We start from the raw sequence: 13,299 nt of genomic DNA on the forward strand, positions 1-13,299 counted from the left end.
TTTTTCTTTTTATTTTCTAGTATTCGATTAGTGGTTTAGTATCTTCTCCTCCTCTTCTTCCTCATCTTCCTCTTTCCCTTCCTCCTCCTTATAGCTTGGTGTTGACCTGGCTAATGGAAATGGTGGTGTCTCTTCTCTCTCTATCTCTCTATCTGCTACAAAAGCCGAGGAAACAAAAAACTATTAGATTTATTCATTTTTTACATAAGCGCCACTCATATTCCTAAGGCAAAAGTTTGAAGACCCTCATTGAAAGGACCTTATTATCTGCCGGCCTGACCTTCACTGCCTCAAAGGAAACGTCTATCAGCTCCCTTATTGAGTTCCCGGACCCTCATTCCCGACCTAACGTTCCTTCCTGATCCTAAAAGCCAACGTTTTTATTTTGTTGGGGGGAGGAAGGGCGTGTCTAAGGTTTAACTTTCTGGGAATAAAATGGAGGAGAGGACAAACAAAGGAGGACATGCAGAGGAATAGGAAGAAGAAAAAAGGTGAAAGGAAACAAGAATAAGATCTTTTTTTTTTGTGGGGTGTCTAAAAATTAACGGTTTGGGAATAAAATTGAGGAGAACAACATGAAGAAAATGAAGATAAAAAAGAAAAGATGAAAAGACAAGAAAGAACAACATTTTCATCCTTTTTTTTCTTTTTTTGGGGGATGGGGGCGCCTAAGGATTAACGTCCTTGGGAGTAAAATGGAGGAGAAAAATAAGATGATGAAGAAGAAAAGACGAAAAAAACAAGAAACAACAAGAACATTTTTATATTTTGGGAAGATGTCTAAGAACTGTTTTGGGAGTAAAATGGAGAAAACAAGAAAATAAACGAAAGTAAAAATGAAAAAAGGGTGAAAATAACAAGAACATGAAGAAAAAGAACAAGAAAAACTACATTACCAGCTGGAAAACACAGTGAGAACCAGACTAATCATTTCCATGGCCTTTGGAAATACCCGCGGAGAGAACATAGTAAAATACCCAACGATTCACGTCAAGACACTTATCCTCCAATTCTGAATGATCCTTTTGACCTTTCTTTAGAGACTGGTACCTCAAAATAGCGGATATTTTTTTCCTTTCATTTTTGGTGTCCTACGTCAATGTCCCTCTTGCATAAATAAAAAAAAAAAACTTCCTTGGCCACATCTTTTATTTCTTTCAGCCTCTCGCTTCGCCCCGCCTCATCCCGTCCCGTCCCGCCTCGCCCCACCCGCTTCCCTCCTTAGAGTCACTTAAGAAGTCACGCAGCGCCTACGATATCTTATTTCCCAGTGATGAGCCGCTTCACCGCCTGATGAGACCCATTGATTGGTACACCAAGCGCAACATGCTGCGCGCTGCACGCCTCACCGCACGGGCCGCTCTGTGCTAGTGGTTAATTGTGGTTGTGAGTGGTAGTTTGACTGGTGGTGGTAGTAGTGGTGGTGGTGGTGGTAGTAGTAGTAGTAGTGGTAGTAGTAGTAGTAGCAGTAGTAGTAGTTTATATTGTTTCTCTCTCTCTCTCTCTCTCTCTCTCTCTCTCTCTCTCTCTCTCTCTCTCTCTCTCTCTCTCTCTCTCTCTCTCTCTCTCTCTCTCTCTCTCTCTCTCTCTCTCGTCCTCCTCCACCTCCTTTCCTTCTTGTTCGTGTTCCTAGTATTTTTTTTCTCTTCGCACACCGCAAACTTGTTCTCACTCTCTAAGTAATCAAACTTTTTCCTTAAGTTTATTTCGAGAACACGATTTAGAAAAGTACATGAGAGCAAACTGTTTTTCCTTTCACCACTTGGGCATCTTCCTTCTTTTGCACGTGAAAATTTTACTACTACTACTATTCCTACAATTAACACGCCCCACACACCTAAAACATCCATTATAACCAAGAAACCATGAAGAGAAAAGAAAAAAAAACAACATTATTCCCTCTTTTATATCTCCATCCTTTCCTTACCAAACACTTCTTCCCTCCTCTCCCATCCATCCTTCTCTCTCTCTCTCTCTCTCTCTCTCTCTCTCTCTCTCTCTCTCTCTCTCTCTCTCTCTCTCTCTCTCTCTCTCTCTCTCTCTCCCTGCCTCCCACCACCGCTATCACCGGCCACCATCGGTCAAGGCCTCTCAAGAACTGGGCCGCCAAGATCCCAAGGTTTTGCCCAAAGATTCCTTCAGTAGCGAGGGCAAAGTTCAGAGGTAATTTTCTTCTTCTTCCCCCTCGAGATCATTTATAAAGTTTGGGTGAGGTGTGAGGTAATGGTGGCGATGGTGGTGGTGGTAATAGTTGTTTAGTTGCAGTTGTTGTGGAAATAGTGGTGTTTATTGTGGAGGTGGTGGTGGTGGTGGTGGTGGGTGGTGAAAAACAAGTTGTATAATAAAAATGAATAGTTTCCCGTAATAAAAACCACTTCATTTCATTAGTGGTGATGACATATATTCACGAATTCATCCCATTCGTCATCATCGTCACACACACACACACACACACACACACACACACACACACAAATCATTCCACTAAACAATGCATCACTCACACATGTATTCTGATCCATTTAATACTAAACTGCCAAACTTTAAAACACACACACACACACACACACACACACACACACACACACACACACACACTACTTTCCATCCATGCAATAACTACAGAGAAATTACTGTATCCAAATTTCCATGCATATATTTAAGAGATCATGAAGACGAGGTCACAGAAGAGTCAATATTTTAAGTCTGTTTTAGTCAAGGTCTTTCGTAAACAATTCTTTAAGTCTTGCATTGCCTGGCCCCCCCCCTCTCTCTCTCTCTCTCTCTCTCTCTCTCTCTCTCTCTCTCTCTCTCTCTCTCTCTCTCTTTTACAAATCCTCCAACAATACGTAGCTGGGTTGGTGAGGAGGGAGAGAGAGAGAGAGAGAGAGAGAGAGAGAGAGAGAGAGAGAGAGAGAGAGAGAGAGAGAGAGAGAGAGAGAGAGAGAGAGAGAGAGAGAGAGAGAGAGAGAGAGAGAGAGAGAGAGAGAGAGAGAGAGAGAGAGAGAGAAGAAGGGAAGGAAAGAAAAATGAAAAGAATGAAAGAAGAAAGGAATGAAGTGATGGAGAAGAAAAAAATGAGAGGGAAAGGAATGCAAGAGAGGGAAGTAAGAGGGGAAAAATGGAAGAGGAAGAAAAGAAGAGTAGAAAAGGGAGAGGATGATGGGATATGACGGAGATATGAAAAGAAAAACATGAAAAAAAAAACCATAGGAATAACAAACAACTACACTATTAGAGGAAGGGTGAATGAAGAAGGACAAGTGAACGAGTGAATAAGCCAGGAAAAGAGAAAAAGAAAAGAGGGAATACAAAGGAAGAATAAAGGAGAGAAGGACGGTTATAAATGGAACAGACTCCGTGCTCAGGCTGTTAGTGCAGAGTCAATAGGGAGCTTTTAAAGACTGGATAAATTAATAGACAGGAATGATAGGCGAATATAGTCAGGTTATGTTTTATACAGGGACTGCCGCCTGGAGACCTTCTGGCTTCCTGCAGCTTCCCGTATGTTCTTGTGTATGTAACAGAGAGAGTGTTGATCATTTTATTCAGACAAGGCTATGAGTGAGACAAGAGTTGACCTTTCATTCCTTCATTACTTACGGTTGAGTCAGGCAAGGTTCCCTCACTCGTACTGTTTGCTCCAATCAATTTGAATCACTTGTTCCATTTTTCAGCTCACTTAGCGACGCAAACAAACCAGGTCAAGGGTCAGGTTAGGTCAGATCAGGTCACCACAAGGCAACGTAGAGACTCCAATGGCCATAAAATGTTAGCTAATGGCTCTATTTTTAAGCGGTTCGCCGCAAAATAGCGTGTAAAGTGAGACTTACTGGGCAGCCCCGCGACCTGCAGGCTGGCGGGCGGCGACCTCTCCAAGCGCCTGCCTCTTCCTGTTATGTTGTGGCTTCTGCACGTTAACAGTGGGAATGGAAATGATAATAAATGGTAATAAGAATACTAATGATAAAGTGATAGCAATACTAATGATACTGATACCAATTACAGTGATAGTGCAAATATCAATGATGCAGTTACAACGATAGTAATGGTAATAATGATGATAATAAATGGTAGTAATAACAATAACAACATTGAAGATGCTGCAGTGATAACAATACTAATGATAGTTGTAATGATAGTAACCATAATAATTATAAAAAAAAAATGAAAAAGATGAGGAGAAAGAAAATAAAAGGATTAAAAGGAAGAAAAAGAAAAAGACAAGAACATGGAATAATAATAATAATAATAATAATAACAATAATAACAATAATAATAATAATAATAATAATAACATCCATGCAACTGAAACACACACAATCAACACAAGAAGGAAAACAACAATACTCATTACATTCATAACAACAACAACAGCAACAAAAGGATCAATATCTATACAATAAAACGAACGCATTAATTTCTTCTGAGCTCCACAAAAAAAAAAAAGTATGAATTTCCACTAATGTATGAAAAATAATAATACATGTTTTTATTTATTTATTTTTTTTACACGAGAGAAACCACATTATTTCTCATTTTTCTAACGAGTGTGAAACTGGGTTGAAAATAATGACGTAAAAATTTATAAAAAAAAAGCGAAATGTTCTTTTTATTTACTTTTCCACCGTAAAAGAGAGAAGAGTAAGGAAAGTTAAGGAAAAGAGCAAATATTTTAATAACAAACTCACACACGCACAAGATTTATGTTCCCACGATGTTGTGCTGAGGAAATTTAACTCTCTCTCTCTCTCTCTCTCTCTCTCTCTCTCTCTCTCTCTCTCTCTCTTGCTCGCTCTTCCATAAAACTCACACCATCTTATCCTTCTTTTCCTCCATCTCCATCTCCTCCTCTTAATCTATTCTTTCCATATAATCTACAATTCCTTTTCCATCCTCTTTTAGTCACATCCCATACAATTCTCTTCCTCTTCCTCTTCCTCCTCATCCTCCGTCTCTTTCTCCTCACCTTCCCTTTACTCAATATCTCTTTTGCAACCATTCTTCATTCGCTTTCCTTCCCGCCTCGCCTTTCTTATTAGCATACGAAGAAGAGCGGCATGAATATCTTGTTTTCCTGTGTTGTGGACGGCTGGCTGTCTCTCTTTGCTGGGAATTACTCCTTGAGATGCTAAACGTGTGGCGTGAACTGAGGGAGGGAAGGTGGCAGGTGAGAAGGACGAGGGGGCAAAGTTGAGCGTGTGTGTGAGGGGGCGGGGTGTGTGTGTGTGTGTGTGTGTGTGTGTGTGTGTGTGTGTGTGTGTGTGTGTGTGTGTGTGTGTGTGTGTGTGTGTGTGTGTGTGTGTGTGTGTGTGTGTGTGTGGATCGTGGGTGTCTGTGTGGGTGGGTGTAGTTACCTTGTCTTTTTAGTATTAAGAGCAGTGATAGTGATGAAAGCTGAGGTAGTAGTAGTAGTAGTAGTAGTAGTAGTAGTAGTAGTAGTAGTAGTAGTAGTAGTAGTAGTAGTAGTAGTAGAAGTAACAGCAACAGTAGCAGCACCACTAGCAATAATAGTAATACCAGTAGTAGCAGTGCGTGTGTATGTATGTGTGTGTGTGTGTGTGTGTGTGTGTGTGTGTGTGTGTGTGTGTGTGTGTGTGTGTGTGTGTGTGTGTGTGTGTGTGTGTGTGTGTGTGTGTGTGTGTGTGTGTGTGTGTGTGTGTGTGTGTGTGTGTGTGTGTGTGTGTGTGTGTGCGTGCGCGCGCGAGTGTCTAGTATATGTATGCATGAGTGCGTTCGTGAGTATATACACCTATTTGAATATACGCGCGTACCAACTCTCCTGCTTGTGTAAGAAGAGATGACGTGTATGAAGCCACAACAATTACAGTTTTCCTCTCCCTCTCTCTTCGCTGATGATACAATGAGTCTGAACAGTGCACGAGTCAATCCACCGGAGTGAGTAATGGTTGCAACAAACACGAATTTTGGCCAAGGAAGGTTAATTTTTCAAAACTCGGGCAGAGGAGGCAATCATAGCGAGAGAGAGAGAGAGAGAGAGAGAGAGAGAGAGAGAGAGAGAGAGAGAGAGAGAGAGAGAGAGAGAGAGAGAGAGAGAGAGAGAGAGAGAGAGAGAGAGTCATATTAGTGGTAAAAATAACGGAGTGAGATTAAATGTTTGTAAGTCATTAATTTTTTGATCGACATAAGACGTCATTTCCATTAAGAATGTTTTGATTGCAGAGAGAGAGAGAGAGAGAGAGAGAGAGAGAGAGAGAGAGAGAGAGAGAGAGAGAGAGAGAGAGAGAGAGAGAGAGAGAGAGAGAGAGAGAGAGAGAGAGAGAGAGAGAGAGAGAGAGAGAGAGAGAGAGAGAGAGATGCTGAACACATAATTATGCACAAGTATGAAAAATACAAACTAATTACAGTGGCTGGAAAGACTCTCTCTCTCTCTCTCTCTCTCTCTCTCTCTCTCTCTCTCTCTCTCTCTCTCTCTCTCTCTCTCTCTCTCTCTCTCTCTTTCATTTACAGTTTGTACTCAGATTTCCATTTCAAATCTCACCTTACCTTTCCTCTTAATAATTTTGTAGCAACTCTCCCTCTCTCTCACTCTCCTTTCTCCCTTTCTCTCCCGTCTCCCTTACTCTCCCTTCTCCCTGTAGTCTATAGCAAATTTTCCCTTCCCTTTCCTCTTAATCATTTTGTAGCAATGTTTTCTCACTCTCCCTAACCCTCTCCTCTTCGCTCTCCCTCACTCTCCTCCCCCTCTCCCTCTCTCCTCTCCCATTGAGTCTAGGCTTCTGGGAGTAATGTACAGCCCCTTTACAAAGCTTTAGTTCACCATACTTTTGCCTTTTGTCTGCGTGGGGCAGTGCGCGGCGCGGGAAGGGAAATGAAATAGCCAGCGGGAGTTGAATCGGAGGTGGAGGTGTGAGGAGAGAGTGGAGGGGTGCAGGTGTGAGGTGCTGAGGTGGTAATTTGGTGTGGATGATGTGTGTATAAAGGTGTAAGGAAGGTGAGGTGGTATAGGGGTGCAGGAGGTCGCGAGGTGGTGCAGGTGTGAAGGAGGTGGGAAGGTGAGGTAGTGAAGAGGAAAGAAGGCGCGGAGATGAGGAGGTGTGTGTGTGAGGGAGGTGAGTAGGGGAGGACAGGAGGTGAGGTGGTGAGGAGGCGAGGCGGTGAAGAGAAATGTAAGAAATGAAAGGAGTTTAGGATTTTACAGTACCTAAAATTAAATAAGGAAATTTGAATCTATAACATTAAATGACTGAAAAAAAAAATCACCTCATAAAAGTACAGATAATTACCGTAAAAGTAATACAATTAAAAAGGAAGATCATGCTGTAGTAGAAAAATCTTTAAGTCTTCTTCCTATACACAAAGGCAAGGCGTTTCATACTTGCTATCCTCTCAAGCCCAAAGGGGAGAGGAAAGGAGGGACTATATGCAGTCTCAGTTTCCCTTTCTGAATCATTATTTCAACTGCGTAACTTCATTTAAAAAAAAAATAATTTTAGCGCCCTGTTCATATTTTCACCGGTGTGTTATGGGGCGCGGTCGAACTGAAAAGTTAATGCATGCAGGAGTTATGTTAATTATTTTGTTCCTACATGAAGTGTTGGAAATTCTAATATTTTTTCTTCTTCTATTGGTTTTGTGAGTTAATTGGAAAATGTTCAATAGTGTTGAATAGTGTTGTTATGACTGAGTTGTATTTTCCTTGTATTTTCCTTGTGCTAATTTTAATACATACTTGTTGATCACGATGTTTTTTTTTTTTTTTTTGTATTAGATTTAAATTGACCCTGAAAAATTTTTCGGTTTCAAAAAGTTAGCCACAGCTCTCTTTCCTTTTCATCTTTATACACAATTATTATTATTTGTAGTGCATGTTAGTGGTTAAGAATAAATGTTGAAATGTTCAAAATTCACATGTACAGGGGATCAAGTTCAAATAACTGTGTGTGTACGGTGCATCTGAGGAATTAAGATATTCTTGCATAAAGTGTTTGAAATAATACTGTAACAAATATTTTGTATTTCTGCTGGTTTTACGGATAATTGGAAAGTGTGCGACAGTAAAGGTCATGATTTTCAGCTGTACAGGTGACGTTCAAACACCTGTGCGTGTGATGCATTTCGTAATAGGTGTCGTGCATTTCATTAATAGAACAGCACGCCGGTGGCTTCCCATCACTAGTTCACGATTCAATCAGACTTATTGATGGAGACATCAATACTAACGCTTTCAATGCCATGGCCACCGATTTAACTATATATTATAATTTTTTTATATTTACGTACATTTTTTTTTTTTTTTGTTACTAAGGGTTGATAATAAATCATCTACTTATTCGTGGAGACAATCATATCTTGATTACTTATTATATTTTATTTGTCATTAGAAAATTTTCTATCAAGTTAAGCAAAATGCTTTTGTTTTTGCTGATGATATCAAATGTATTTTAATTTCTTTATTGTGATTAATTAATGGATCATCTGATGATGAATAAGAAATAAGACATACTTACGCACTACGAAAATACAGAAATTACAACGTTTACCGACTTGCACAACTGTTTCCTAACACACACACACACATACACACACACACACACACACACACACACACACACACACACACACACACACACACACAAACCTCAGCGCTGTGACAATGACAACATTTACCAATTCAGGAAGTGTTCTGAATCAGGTGCTTTCATTAAAACCTCGCGGCGGACGACGGAGGCGGCGGCGGCTGTAGCGGAGGAGGAGGTAGCGACTGAACTTTTGCGGAGGCGGGTGAGGCGGAGACGTGAGGCGGGCGGCGGGAAGCTGAGGATGAGAGGCACCGCTTGGCACCACGTCAACTTAGCGGGAAGTGTGGGGCGGTGATGGCTGAAGGCGGGCGGGGGAGAGGTGTTGTGTTTGTGTTGCGAGCGTGTGTTGTGGTTACGAGTACGTCAGGGATTTGTGTTCCTGTGTGTGTGTGTGTGTGTGTGTGTGTGTGTGTGTGTGTGGAACACATTTCTCTCTTCCGTTTGGTTTCCCCCCGCGCATATGGCGAGCACTGACTGCATGGCAAACACGCCCACGCTCACACACACACACACACACACACACACACACACGCCCAGACAAACACATCAATACTCGTATGCACGCAATTGGCTGGGTAGGGATGCGCACACACACACACACACACACACACACACACACACACACACACACACACACACACACACACACACACACAGCACGATAAGCACAAAGAATGACGGGTGAGCTTGTGCAAACACCGCGGATCACTGTCTGTCTCTGTGTTTGGAAGTCATTAAGAATATTTGCATCGTCAACTTGCAGCTATCAACTCTACTGCTTAACACGCCCCAGGTCAGCCCACGGGAGTGTGTCAGTGAGGCGAGGCGAGCACAGGCAGGCAGTCGACCTCTCGCTCATTACGTTCCTCCCCCGCAGGCGTCGCTTGGTCCGGTTCTCTCATTCTCCGCCAAAGATTTAAGTGACTGCTTGTGAAAATAAAGGTCGCGTTTTCCTTCTCTGATTTATTCTTGACGGACTGACGGACTTGGTGGTAACAATGTGGACTGAGAGGAAACGAAGCCGTGGATTTATTTTGTATTTTTTGTATTTCTTTTGTAAGTATATTGGTTTTAATTAAGGCAGGTGAGGGTTGATGTAAGAAATATATAACAGCATCAAACTACATATATCTGCTTGCACGACTGACTGACTGACTGACTGACACTCTCTCTCTCTCTCTCTCTCTCTCTCTCTCTCTCTCTCTCTCTCTCTCTCTCTCTCTCTCTCTCTCTCTCTCTCTCTCTCTCTCTCTCTCTCTCTCTCTCTCTCTCTCTCTCATCCGAAGCAAAACTCAAAGCCTTACAATATTTCCAAGCGTCTCTCAGTCTCGCGTCGCCTTAAGATCTTATAAACCAGCGGAACCACCTCACCCTCGACCTCCTCTCAGCTTAACAGGCGAAGGGGAATAAACCACAGCACGGAGGAGGAGGAGGAGGAGGAGGAGGAGGAGGAGGAGGAGGAGGAGGAGGAGGAGGAGGAGGAGGAGGAGGAGGAGGAGGAGGAGGAGGAGGAGGAGGAGGAGGAGGGGGATTAATTACAAAGGGAGAGAATCGGAATAACTCCCTCTCTTGTTGAGCGCCGCGCCATTAACTTTGGACTTCCAGAGGAGACCATTCGTCGCCCTTCCAAAATGTCAAAGGAGAGAGAGAGAGAGAGAGAGAGAGAGAGAGAGAGAGAGAGAGAGAGAGAGAGAGAGAGAGAGAGAGAGAGAGAGAGAGAGAGAGAGAGAGAGAGAGAGAGAGAGAGAGAGAGAGAGAGAGAGAGAGAGAGAGAGAGAGAGAGAGAGAGAGAGAGAGAAATAGTATAAAAAAAAAAACATTGACGACTACCCATTACTAGAAGGGAACAAAATTCATAGGAACATTTACAGGATCGAAGGATGATAGGAAAGTGGATGGAATAGGCACGGCTAAATGGAATGGGAGGAGGAGGAGGAGGAGGAGGAGGAGGAGGAGGGAGAGAATGGCAGATAAAGAAGAGAGGGAGAAGACCGAGAAAACAGATTAAGGAAGGAAAGAATGAGAGAAGGAAAGAAGGTAGGAAGTAAATAAGGAAGGAAGGAAGGAAGGAAGGAAGGAAGGAAGGAAGGAAGGAAGGAAGGAAGGAAGGAAGGAAGGAAGGAACGAACGAAGCCCATCAAAGTCTGCTTTAAACACAACGATGAAAGTTGGCTGAAGGAAGCGCCAGTGTATGTGTGTGTGTGGAGGGCGTGGTGGTGGTGGTTGCAGTCCTACCCCCTCTCTCCTGTCCTCGCCTCCTCTGTCACCCTTGTTAACTGAAATTGACAGAAACTGCTTGGAGTAAGACTGATTCATTATTGCTATTTGTTCTATTTCTATTATTGCCAAGTTTTTGTTGGTACTACTAATGCTAATGCTGCTACTACTACTATTACTACTACTACTACTACTACTACTACTACTACTGCTGCTGCTTCAACTATCACCACCACCACACCTTTCAAGCATCCTCTTCTCTTCTTTCCTCTCTCCTCTTATTTCCTTCTTCTTTTCTCACCTCTGCTCCTCCTCCTCCTCGTCCTTCTCCTCCTCCAGCAAGCAAGCACCCTCATCTTTCCTTCCAGACGCTGTTATCTTTTTATCTTTTTTCTTCCCTTTTCCTACCACCTCCTTTTTCCCTTATCTCCCTCTCCTATCTTTCTGCCATTGCACCTCCCCTCCCATGCAGTCCCATACCCTCCCATGCACCACTCTCAACCCTCGCATCCCCGGCAACACTTAGCGATCACGTCACGCTGTTTTATCTGCCAGAAAAAAAGTTATTAAAAGATAAGTTGAATCGACGCTTTTTCTGAAATTACGAGAGTTTTAAGTTTTGTGCGTGTTTGGCGATGCTTCCTTGTTTTTTTTAACTATTATTTGTGTTTTATTGTTATTTTTTTTACGGTAATTTGGTTTCATGTATGTTTTTTTTATTTATTCAACGTCTCTTCTACCTATAGCTAATGACATAGAAAATAACGATTCTTTGATTTTCGAAAGCCAACGTAATCTAGAGAGAGAGAGAGAGAGAGAGAGAGAGAGAGAGAGAGAGAGAGAGAGAGAGAGAGAGAGAGAGAGAGAGAGAGAGAGAGAGAGAGAGAGAGAGAGAGAGAGAGAGACGTAATGACAAAGGAAATACCGCTGCTTTTTTTTTTTAAGTCAATAACCAAAATAATCCAGAAAGATTAATAAAAAAATAACAGAAATACCACAAAATGAAAGAAAAAGAGAAACCAAAGTAAAAAAAAAAAAAAACACACACACACACAAACACACGGACGGATGAGTACGATATTTCTTGAGACATTCAGAACACATCGCTAAATTTTATGAGAAACTTTATAAGGGTTAGCTCAAGTTAGGCAAGGGAGTGTCACAGACCTTGCTTCGCCTCACCTCGCCTCTGCTCGCCTCGCCCTTACCCTACACCAACTTGTGGGCTGAACTGCCGCCGAGGACAACTGGTTCCCGAGGCCAGCCGGTGTATTTACCCAGAGACTCGCTGTAAAAATGGGCGGAAAGTTAAGTCTGGTGGTAAGAGGATGAGTCTTTAAGAGGCTGTATCTTGTGAAGGGAGAATGTAAAGTGATTGTTTTTAACGAGGGAACATAGCAGGTTTAAAAGTTGCGATAAAAATGGATGTAGGAAAGTTTGCTGTGGTTGTAAAACTGTTTAAAGATGGAGCAAGTTATTTAAGTGTGACTGTCAAGAGAGGAGGTTTAAAGGCGAGGTGTTGTTTCTTGTATGGGGGAGAGTGAGGTTTTAGGGGAAAGTCCTTCAGGTTTTAAAGGTTTAAGGGGAGTTTCTTCTCTGTGTAAAGGAGAGGTATGAAGGGATTCTCTCTTCAACGTTTTAAGGGACGACTTTTAATGTTTCTTGAAAGAGGAAAGGTAATGTTTTAAGGGAAAGTTCTTGAGGTTTTAAGGAAAGATCTGACGTGATTTGACTTTAGGTTTAGAAGGATGTTTCTTGAATATAAATGAAAGGAATTACGGTACCGTTTTCAAGATTTTATGGCAGACTTTTAGAGTGTCTCTTGTATGGGAGAAAGGAAGGTTTTAGGGGAAGCTGCTTGATGTTTTAAGGAAAGGTAAGTTATTTCATTGTGTTTTAGATGCGTGTGTTTCCTGTACATAAAGGAAAGGAATTAATTAATTGTTTTTTAAAAGCTTTCACGGAATAATTATAAGATTTGAAAAGGGGAAGTGAAAGCTTTTAAGCCCTTGTTTTTTTAAGATTTTAAAGAAAGATTTCAAAAATTTAGAGCTTTAGGTTAAGATTTCTAAGGTTTTCAAAGAAGGATTTTTATTTCTCCCTCGTCTCTTTTTTCATATTATTATTATTATTATTATTATTATTATTATTATCATTATTATTATTATTATTATTATCATCACTTTATGCGAATGGTCCCTGTACGAAGGCAAGCTTTTCAAGTGATTGCTTTGAAGAAAGGAGTGCTGAGTTGTTGCTTGCTGAGTAAAGAAAGTGTTTGAAGGCATAAACTCACTACAATATACCCACAATGCATTACTTTATTACTTTATCTTACTTTATATAATTGTTACTTTCATTTCAATTTCAAAGGTTTCTCTCTCTCTCTCTCTCTCTCTCTCTCTCTCTCTCTCTCTCTCTCTCTCTCTCTCTCTTACACTTTCTCTTTTCCCTTCTTACTGTCTTTCTTACATTTTTCTCCTCGTTCCTCTCTTATGATTGAGATTTACAACCATTTTCCTTTCCATGTCTAGTATTC

At 41.5% G+C, this 13,299-nt stretch overlaps 1 long non-coding RNA gene across 1 annotated transcript; it reads right to left on the reverse strand.

Annotated features, from left to right (window-relative positions):
• Positions 1-4,487: 4,487 nt before the first annotated feature.
• Positions 4,488-12,615, reverse strand: LOC135111840 (uncharacterized). The gene is made up of 2 exons (XR_010273920.1): positions 11,943-12,615; positions 4,488-5,149 (listed from the first exon to the last, which is right to left on the reverse strand). It is a non-coding gene; the product is annotated as an uncharacterized LOC135111840 (long non-coding RNA).
• Between the last annotated feature and the right edge of the window lie 684 nt (positions 12,616-13,299).

This window comes from Scylla paramamosain, chromosome 22 (genome assembly GCF_035594125.1).
Source record: "Scylla paramamosain isolate STU-SP2022 chromosome 22, ASM3559412v1, whole genome shotgun sequence".
Lineage (NCBI taxonomy): Eukaryota > Metazoa > Arthropoda > Malacostraca > Decapoda > Portunidae > Scylla > Scylla paramamosain.